The 10,843-nt window shown below is 42.8% G+C and overlaps 1 long non-coding RNA gene across 1 annotated transcript; it reads right to left on the bottom strand.

The window, feature by feature from the left end:
- Positions 1-6,531: 6,531 nt before the first annotated feature.
- LOC115411349 (uncharacterized) lies at positions 6,532-7,690 on the bottom strand. Its single transcript, XR_003934196.1, has 2 exons — positions 7,386-7,690; positions 6,532-6,635 (listed from the first exon to the last, which is right to left on the bottom strand). It is a non-coding gene; the product is annotated as an uncharacterized LOC115411349 (long non-coding RNA).
- Positions 7,691-10,843: the final 3,153 nt, after the last annotated feature.

Raw genomic sequence — 10,843 nt, 5'->3', positions numbered from 1 at the left:
TAACGTACAGACGGTGTCTCCTCCTCTTAAACACAGACGGTGTCTCCTCCTCGTAACACAGACGGTGTCTCTCCTCTTTAACGTACAGACGGTGTCTCCTCCTCTTAAACACAGACGGTGTCTCCCTCTTTAACACAGACGGTGTCTCCTCTTAAACACAGACGGTGTCTCCTCCTCTTTAACGTACAGACGGTGTCTCCTCCTCTTAAACACAGACGGTGTCTCCTCCTCTTAAACACAGACGGTGTCTCCTCCTCTTAAACACACAGACGGTGTCTCCTCCTCTTTAACGTACAGACGGTGTCTCCTCCTCTTAAACACAGACGGTGTCTCCTCCTCTTAAACACGACGGTGTCTCCTCCTCTTAAACACAGACGGTGTCTCCTCCTCTTTAACACAGACGGTGTCTCCTCCTCTTTAACGTACCGACGGTGTCTCATCCTCTTAAACACGACGGTGTCTCTCCTCTTAAACACAGACGGTGCCTCCTCTTTAAGTAAGACGGTGTCTCCTCCTCTTAAACACAGACGGTGTCTCCTCCTCTTTAACGTACAGACGGTGTCTCCTCTTAAACAGACGGTGTCTCCTCCTCTTAAACACAGCCGGTGTCTCCTCCTCTTAAACACCCAGACGGTGTCTCCTCCTTAAACACAGACGGTGTCTCCTCCTCTTAAACACAGACGGGTCTCCTCCTCTTAAACACAGACGGTGTCTCCTCCTCTTTAACGTACAGACGGTGTCTCCTCTTTAACACAGACGGTGTCTCCTCTCTTAAACACAGACGGTGTCTCCTCCTCTTAAACACAGACGGTGTCTCCTCCTCTTAAACACACAGACGGTGTCTCCTCCTCTAACACAGACGGTGTCTCCTCTTAAACACAGACGGTGTTCTCCTCTTAAACACAGACGGTGTCTCTCCTCTTAAACACAGACGGTGTCTCTCCTCTTAAACACACAGACGGTGTCTCCTCCTCTTAAACACAGACGGGTCTCCTACATTCTTTATTTTGGTTTTATTTATTCTCTGTACAACACTTTGGTCCACTGCAGTCGTTTTAAAGTGCTTCATAAATAAAGTTGGACTGGATTGGACATATTAAAATATGAGCTAAACAGCACTTTAGTCATTTGTTTTCGGATTCATCTGATTAAAGTTTGTACGATTTAGCACATTTAATGTCGGAGGCAGATTTTTTCTAAGAAATTGTAGAGCAGTGATTTAATCTGATAAATACTTAGACGATAGTGTATTAACTCGCTGTATATTAAACTGATTTTCATTGCCCTGTGACAGTAAAGATCTATTCTATATGGTCATATGCAAGGTGAGAATAGTTTTGGATTTTTCATTATGATTTAGTTGATGTAGTTTAACTTTTTTTTCTCTAATTCAGTTAGTTTTAGGTTTTAGAGCAGGTTTGCTAGTTTTTATTAGTTTTGTTTTTTTTCTAAATGCTTAGTTTACTTTAGTTTAGTATTAATTTAGTTTTGTCGTATCTTTTCTCTTCTTCTCCGTCGTATTCAAATAAATCCCGTACAGGACTCTGCTGTTCTCTCCCACCTTTAGTCTCCACGACTGGAAACCACAAGTGACGAGAAGTGACGGACCATGAAGTGTCGTATGGTGGCACCACTAAAATTACACGAGTGAAATAAATCAATTTATTAATCCGACATTGACAAAGACGAAAACGAAGTGCATTTTATCCATAAATTTGATCTGTTTTAGTTAGTTTTGTAAACACACAATACAGTTTCAGTTAGTTATTGTTTCGTTTTTAATGATAGTTTTATTTATTTCAGTTAATGAAAATGTAATAATAATAATAATGGATTAGATTTCTACAGTGCTTTTCTATGAACACATACTCAAAGTGCGTACAGAGGATCCATTAATCATTCGCTCTCACATTCTCCCTCTGGTGGTGGTAAACTACATCTGTAGCCACAGCTGCCCTGGGGCACTGGAGGCAAGGAGGGTGAAGTGTCTTGCCCAAGGACACAACAACATGGACAGAGCGGGATTCGAACCGCCAACCCTTCGGTTATTGGATGACCCACTCTACCATCGACGCCATGGCCGCCCCATGGCTCCGATGGTAGAGTGTTTTACAATTCTAGTTTTCATCATTTCGTTAGTTTTCCTTAATGAAATAACCCTGGTCATATGTTGTGTTAATTATGACAACTTTATTCTGAAAACCTTTGAACGTTTCATTTATTGAAAAATATGAATAGAAAAGACATTAAAAAATGTCATTTTAAAATCAATCTGGAAAAAAATATATACATATATCTATATAAATATACATATATATATAGAGAGAAACACTGATCACAGGTTGAATGTTTCAAACCCTCAAACTCCATCATAAAAATAAAAACTGATTTCATCTGCTGGTGGAAACATTTTCATCCACTATGTTTTCATTTCTTCTAAAGTTAACTGGGCCAATCACACACAGTTCAATTTTCCAACATGTGATACTTTGTTGCTGAAATCTGAGCCATCAGCTGTTAGATCAGGACACAGCCGGGCGTTACCCATCATGCTTTGATGTCGCTGCGTCGTCTTTCTAGTGGATGCAGGTGTTTCAGAGTCACTTTAGTCCTAATATGTTATTTCCAGGACGTTGGCTCCACATGACACACACTGGGCCGTTCCACAGCCTTGTCCGTGTCTTTAAACAGTTCCGTCAGGGCGTGTTTTCTTGGTGATTTTCATCTGTAAATGGTCGAGTGTGTCGGACGGCCGGAGTCACATCAGCTTCAGCTGCCTGGAGACACACGGGTCCACCTCACAGAGCAGCGATCAGGACCGAACTGGCCTCTGCTCCTTTTTTCTGCACAGTATCGAACACCTGTCGGGCCTTGTCCGCCCTGTTCAGAGTTTGAGCCGACTCCATTTCAGGATGGGTTAGAACCCCTTTCTCCAGGAGTTTAGAGAGACCACCAGACTGGAGTCAGACACTCTATGGATGAACTGCACACGGATTAACTCCAGCTTCTGCTCTGGACTTTGAGTTGGACCAGAACCTGCAGGACCAGAGAGGAACAGGTTTAACTTTACACTGAAAAAAACAAAAAAATCTAAATCTTACCAAGTGTATTTGTCTCTTTCTAGTCCAATATCTCATCACACTTAAAATAAGACATAATCACCTAAAGAGTAACTTTTCAGTGAGATATAAGAACTGATTTTTGGACAACAGATCTGGAAAATCTTATTTCAAGAAATCTAACCAGACAATTTTCACTTGTTCCATTGGCAGATTTTTTTGCTTAAAGCTATTCCGTATGATGTGGCATTTTTACACTTTTCTTTTGTCACCTTAAATGCTCCTAATAAGCATGTCAAACTAAAATGTAAAAGAAATCCACCAGGTATTAAAACTCAAAAAAGTTTAATTCTCATATATTTCTGATAAATTCTGACCAATCATTTTATTCGGTCCGAATGAAATAATTGGCCGAACCTGGCTGAGCCTCCTGTCAATCATCCATTATGGCCGTCCAGCATCAGACATGTGTCCCTCTGAATCTGACGCTTCACTGTCGCTGCTCCTCCTGTCACTGACCACAGTCTGTCTAGGATGTGAATGGATAGAACTCAATGCCAATGTGGAAGGAAAAACGGATTTATTAACAGAAACAAAACTAAGGGAACAAACAGGAGTCTGATGAATGAAGGATGGAGATAAAAGTCTGGAAGTCAGATGTACTGGACTGAACAGACGGGTCTGCAGGAAGCTCAGCTTTTATGACCGCAGGACTCATACAGGTTCATGTACTTGGTGTCACACAGTGTAGGATGATAAATGTATGGACTATGAAACCTCAACTGTCCACGGAAAATTTGCGGAGGGCGTGCGTTCACAGTGTGTGCGCCCATCGCCTGGACACCTCATCTCCGTGGTGAGAGAAGACATGACCCAGCGCTGCACAGACCAGACCCTTAAATACAGGGTCTACTGATGGAGCAGGAGCCCACACAGGCGGATGATGTGCTGATTACTGAGGGAGGGGTCCACGGACACGCCGAAGCGGACCGACCTCCACCTCGCTTCCACCGCACGCATCAGGGGAGAGGAGGGGAGCATCAGAGCTCAGGCAGGGGGAAGTGGGCGGGGCTTTGGAGGGAGGTGGGTGTTCATGTTCAAACTTTTACTAAGTGCTGTGAGAAATGCCACATCGGTAGGTAGAGCTTTAATTCAATTCAATGTTGGTTAATTCAAGCGAAAAAATCTGCCAATGGAAGGTTGAAAAAGAAACAGAATGTGTTCATCAGTGGCGTCCATCTTTCTGTTCTGGACTTAAACCACAGCATAAAGTCTTACCAGGCAGATCTACTGTATGCTCCCACACCTTCCTGTTGTCTTCATCTTGGATGGTTAAAGTCACTTCTTCAGTGTTTGTTTGCAGGGGACTTGAAACATCGGTGTGATATTTGGCCCAAAGTCCAAGATGAACTCTTTTTCCTGCAGAACACAGCGTTAACAAAGTGAAGTAAAAGTAACAGTTGTTTGATCCCATTGTAACGTATTCCTTCTCCTCACCTGAGGCGGACCTTATAGGCTTCAGGACACACAACGCTGTAACTCTGGTATTTGATGAGTTTACAGTCGGCAGGAACCTTGATGTACTTATCACCCTGATGTTTAGCGGTCACCTACAGAGACATTAGAACATTTTAGGAGTCACTGATAAAACACCAGGTTCATTTAATTCATCAGTAACTCACACTTTTCTTTGGCTCTTTTTCTTTTCTTTCTTTGGTTTAATACAAAAGTCTGGAAATATGACTAAAAACTTCTCACACTGTATTTAGTTTTAGTTAAATTCAACTAAAATCTTTTCTTAAACCCCAACACTTACAGGAGTTCAGCTGTGACACTGGAGGAAAACCCCTGGACTTGTAAATCCACCTCATCTATGAGGTAAAGGTCAGACATTCTCTACAGATTATATGGATCTCCTTCACATGGAAAAATTCCACTGACATTATTCAAATGGTTCCAGAATGGTGAGTGTTTTGTAGCGATCGGGTCGTTGACACTAGTCCTGTTCTAACATTAAACATGGACATGATATTACTGAAAAACCACAGGGTTCTTCTAAACACCGAAGATATAGGGTTTTGCTTTTGTTAAGTTCTCATCAGTGTTTTTAATAAGGAATGAAAAAAAAGTTCCATGAATCTTACCTCATCCAGAGGGACATTACTCGGCAGCAGTAACATGTTGAGGTTCTGTCTGTTTGTTCTTGTGTGGGGGTGAGAGGAACAGCAGGATTTGGGTTGTGACTGATCTGAAGAACTGAACGATCTGCTTCAAAGGCCAAAGAGAGACAGACTGGAGATGCTGATCACCACATGAGACTCTGTGATCTTTAGCGGCTCAATGAAGTTCATCCCATCGTCAGTGACGTGGACGACAGACAGCAGGTTTTGAACTGGAAAACAGACGACAAACGGTTTCACAAATACACAAGTCTGTGTATTGTATAATATCATCATATCATGGTACATTCACCACAATGTAGTGAATAAGTGCATTTTTCTGCTTTATGTGGCATCATGACGCTATGATCTACACGCTCAGTTGGATTTTCTGGATCCAATGTCGTTTCATTTCTTTTCTTTCATAATTAGAGGATGACATCGTAACACTATCCCCTCATTTCTACATAGACAGAGTTTATCTTACTTTAAAAAAAACTTACATAAAACAGCCCAAAACAAATATCAGTCCTGATTTTCAGTTGGCCTCGAAGAAGTTCTGGTGAACTGTCAGGTGACTCAACTGGAGATACGGTCAGATGGTGGAAGGACGACTTCCAGGATCTAAACCTAAACCCTGCCTTCACACCTTCTGTGGCAGAAGCAGAGTCCTGGGTCTCTTGGACGGGCCCACCCGTCCCGGGCTGAGGTCTCTGAGGTAGTTGGACAAGTCCTTGGTGGTCCAGCTTCGGGGGTGGATGAAATCTGTCCTGAGTTCCTTAAAGGTCTGGATGTTGTGGGGCGGTCTGGGCTGACACGCCTCTTCAACGTCGTATGGAGGACGGAGAAAGTAGATCTGGAGGCAGACTGGGGTGGTGGTTCCCCTTTTCAAGAAGGGGGACCAGAGGGTCCAACCACAGGGGGATCAAACTCCTCAGCCTCCCTGGGAAGGCCGATGCCAGGGTACTGGAGATGAGAGTCCGACTGATAGTCGAACCCTGGATTCAGGAGGAACAATGCAGGGTTTGACCTGGTCATAGAGCACTGGACCAGCTCTTTACCCTCTACAGGATCCTAGAGGGTTCGTGGGAGTTTTCCCATCCAATCCACATGTGTTTTGTGGATTTCGAGAAGGCCTTCGACCATGTCCCTCAGGGTATCCTGTGGGGGGTGCTGCAGGAGTATGAGGTCCATGGCCTACTGCTACAGGACATTAGGTCCTTGTACGACTGGATCCAGAGCTTGGTCCACATTGCCAGCAGTAAGTCAGATTTGTTCCTGGTGGGAGTTGGACTTTGCCGTGGCTGACCTTCGTTACCGATTCTGTTCATAATCTTATGGACTGAACTTCTAGACACAGCCAGGGGGAGGAGGGGGTCTGGTTTGGGGGCCTCAGGGTCACATCTCTGCTTTTTAGCTTACCAGCCGACAGGCCGTAAGCTACTGTCATCATGCGGTGTCTGTCGTTGTCATCTTCTTCTCCCAAACTACAATTCCAATTGACTTCAAACTTGGTAGACAGCTTCTTTATGATGATGTCAACAAAAGTTAGTGAAATTATTTGGATGGATCTGATTCTGGATTTGGTGCAACTTTGAAAAATTTCCCCATTATAAGAGATAGGAAGTGGATCGATGCAATAACTCAGTAAATATAAATGATATCAAGTGTAAATTTCTACAGTCCAGCCCTGATGGGGAGATGACCAAAACATAATGGCCACATGTTGATCAGGATCTTCTTCTGGATCCGGGAACTTACGGAAAATTTAACATGGGCTCTTATGGGAAAAAATTTCAATCGTCTTTTTTCTCTGAAACTCCAGTTCTGATTGAGTTCTAACTTGGTATACAGCTTCTGTATGATGATGTCAACACAAGGTATTGAAATTATTTTGATCCGGATCTGATTCTGGATTTGGTGTGACTTTGAAAAATTTTCCCATTGTAAGAGATAGGAAGTGGATTGATCCAATAAATCAGTATCAATGATATCAAGTTAGAATTTGAATTGTTTCACAGATCTGATTGGAATATGAGCAAAACATGGGCTATTTCTGTAATAGAATAAATACACAGAACTGGGTGAGAATAAATGGCATCTGGATACATTTCCCAAAGCTTTTAATTTGGCCGGTAAGCTACAGGGCCATTGGTCCTATTTTTACAGATGATGTGGTCTTTTTGGCCTCATCAAGCTGTGACCTCCAGCTTGCACTGGGACGGATCGCAGCTGAGATGGAGATCAGCACCTCCAAGTCCGAGGCCACGGTCCTCAGTCAGAAAAGGATGGTGTGCCCTCTGTGAGTTGGAGAAGAGTTACTGCCCCAAGACGTTTAAGTACCCCGGGTCTTGTTCACAAGTGAGGGAAGGATGGAACGTGAGATCAACAGGTGGGTCAGGGTAGTGTTGGCAGTAATGAGGACGTCGAATCTCAAAGTTTAATTTGGACTGTTGGTACACACTCATGTCCAAACACAGAGGCAAATACTACACCCTAGAAAACCTTCAAGAGGAAACCTCCCCGACCACAGTCAGCCCATGACGGTGGTTATTTAAAGCCACGTTGCATGGACATGAATACAGGGAAGATCTCGACATGCCCAAGTGTCAACCTTAGCTGCATTAGCTGATGTTAGCATTCATATGTATTGAATTCTTTGGTGTCAGCCAGCCCGATAATTAGCTCATTAGCTCAGGTAGCTGTTATTAGTGTGTTTGTACATTTATACTGTTGTCGAAAACCAATGAATGACGTCACAGAGGGTTCGATCACTATTTACATACTGTCTACGGACCTGCCCTTTGTGCAGAACAGTGGTTTACAAACCCTTTACACCCAAGACAAACAATCCATCTGACTGTCCTCCAGCCCCACCTTCAGGACCAACTTTACACGACAGCTGTAAGAACATCGGGACAGATGAACCATCTGGATACCGTCCTTACCAGGTTCTGTCTCACAGTGTGGGAAGTGGAGCTGACGAACAGCGTCTTCCGGACACTCGATACTCAACATTGGCCCTGCAGCCTCCGAACCAGCTGACTCCAGGAGGTTCTCATCCCATTGGACAGTCCTGTACTGAAGGCCCGCCTCTCCATCCACAACAAACACCAATCCAGTCCGAGTACAGCAGAACGAACCAGAACGGGGACACCTGAACCTGTAAAACATCCAGAAGTAAGATTTAGGCCTTAGGTCCTGTGTTCCAGCTGCAGGTTTAATGTCCACAGGAAGTGAAGAGTGTCTTCAGTCAAAACTAGACTCTGCTTTAATCCTCATCTGTGATCATTAAATATGTTTTAGTGATAAAGTGTGTTTATTCGATACGTCTTTGAGCCTCCATAGATAACACGACTGGCAGCTGTACATGATTTGTGCTGTTTATTAGTTGGAGCATAAACACAGGTTGTTTCTCCTCTAGAGACAGAAGCTGCTGATTGAACATGTGAGTAAAAACAGAAGAGAAAGTAAAGCCAGTCATTTTCATATATTTTGGGACTGCCCTTATATTGGGCCTTTTTGGCAGGATTTGAAGAAAAGCAGGGAGAAAATTTTCAAAGTCCAATTTCCATTCCCATTTGAATCTATATTTGGGAAAAGAACCAGGGGAGAACACATTCACAGGATAAATATCTATTCAGAATATTGTCGGTAGCAGGTAAAAAAAAAAACATTGCTAGGAAGTGGCTAAAACAGGATGCACCAAAAATGGAGGACTGGATAGAGGTTATAGATGACATCTATAGGATGGAGAAGTTGACTTTCTCTGTCAGACTGGATTCAGACAAATTCACCAAATACTGGAAAAACTGGGTTGATTTTATAACACTATTAAGAGACGATTTTACTTGATGAGAGTAATGTGCATTTAGATCCATGTAAACCCTTGGTTCGTGCTACACATTTAAATGTTCATCTTATACAGGGGAAAAGAACGGAATGTGAAATAATAATAATAATAATAATAATAATTTATTTGTAAAGCGCTTTCAATCAAAGTGCTGTACAGATATAAAATCATCAAACAAAACATAAAAGCTAAAAACATTAACAGTAAAAACAATCAGACTTATAACAGAGTAAACAAGTGGGTCTTGAGCTTTGCTTTAAAAACATCCACAGAGCATGCCTGCCTTACGTCCAGAGGAAGACTGTTCCAGAGTGTTGGCGCACGGAAGAAAAGGCTCGCTCACCGACAGTCTTTTCCTGACTTTAGCACAGTCAGGAGGCCAGATCCTTGAGAGCGAAGGGCACGAGAAGGTGCATACAGTCTAACCAGCTCTGTTAAGTAAGAAGGTGCCGCTCCATTTAAAATTTTATAAGTCAATAAAAGCACCTTAAAATCAGCATGAACCTGACATGGAAGCCAGTGAAGAGAGGCCAACACTGGGGTAATATGATCAAATTTTCCAGCTCCAGTCAGAACCGAGCTGCAGCATTTTGCACCATCTGCAGACTCGGAAATTTTTTTAGGTAATCCTGAGAGAGAGAGCGTTACAGTAGTCCAAATGAGATGTTATGAAGGCGTGAATGAGGACTTCAGCATCTTTGTCACTTAGGATTGGCCTGATCTTAGATCCTTCGAAGATGAAAAATGATATTCGAGTCGCCTCCTTGATATGCTTATCAAAAGCAAGTGACTGGTCAAATATGACACCAAGGTTTTTCATCTTGTCTCTGCCAAGAACAACACAGTCAAGAGACAAAGTAACATTATTGAATAAATTTAGCAATTTCTGGGGTCCAATGATCATCATTTCAGTCTTTGCAGAGTTCAGGAAAAGGAAATTTCAGAGAGCCTCCTGACGGTTAGGCCTATTTCACATGTTAAAGGCATGTACAATTGCAAATCATCTGTAACAGTGAAAATCAATTTCCATGGAATGTAATAATTTACAAGTGGTGCAAGATACAGTGAGAAAAGCAGAGGACCCAGAACAGAACCCTGAGGAACCCCATGCTTCACTATGCAAGGCTCAGACAAGACATTATTAAATAAAACACATTGAGATCTCTCTGACAGATAAGACTTCAACCATGATAGCACCTTGCCAGAGATGCCAAAATGGTATTCAAGTCTTTCAATTAAAATACAGTGATCAACCGTATCGAAAGCAGCACTGAGGTCCAACAACAATAAGACTGAAGCACAATCAGAGTCTGTTATTTCCCTTTAACTATATTTTGGGTGGCTTTGTATATTTTTACTATTTCTGTCAATGCTCCCCTGTTTGAGTATGTTTTTTTTTTTTTCATTTCATACATAGAAGTCATGTAAACGATGTAAAATGCTAAGATGATGCTGACTGAAAAAATAAAATAAAAAGATAATTACAAAAAAAAACTAGAACTGCGAGCAGTTATGAATGGGGGCCAAGCCTCCCCGCCCACTCGGACCCCAGGCCCCACAGAGCCCACGGAAGTCGGCCCCGAAGGACGTGGGTCTGGGGCTGAGCTGGTGGAGGCTGGGCCCCGTTCATAAGGGTTTACAGTTGGAGTTAGTATTCCACCGTCTGAGCCGCTGTATTCACTGGAATGGGACAAATGCACCAGTAGAGTGGAAGGAGGAATGTGTGGGACTGGGATTAGTTGGAATAAATTACACTCATATGACCAATCATT

The sequence above is a fragment of the Sphaeramia orbicularis genome, chromosome 20 (genome assembly GCF_902148855.1).
Source record: "Sphaeramia orbicularis chromosome 20, fSphaOr1.1, whole genome shotgun sequence".
Classification (NCBI taxonomy): domain Eukaryota; kingdom Metazoa; phylum Chordata; class Actinopteri; order Kurtiformes; family Apogonidae; genus Sphaeramia; species Sphaeramia orbicularis.
This window is presented reverse-complemented; position numbering and strand designations above follow the sequence as displayed.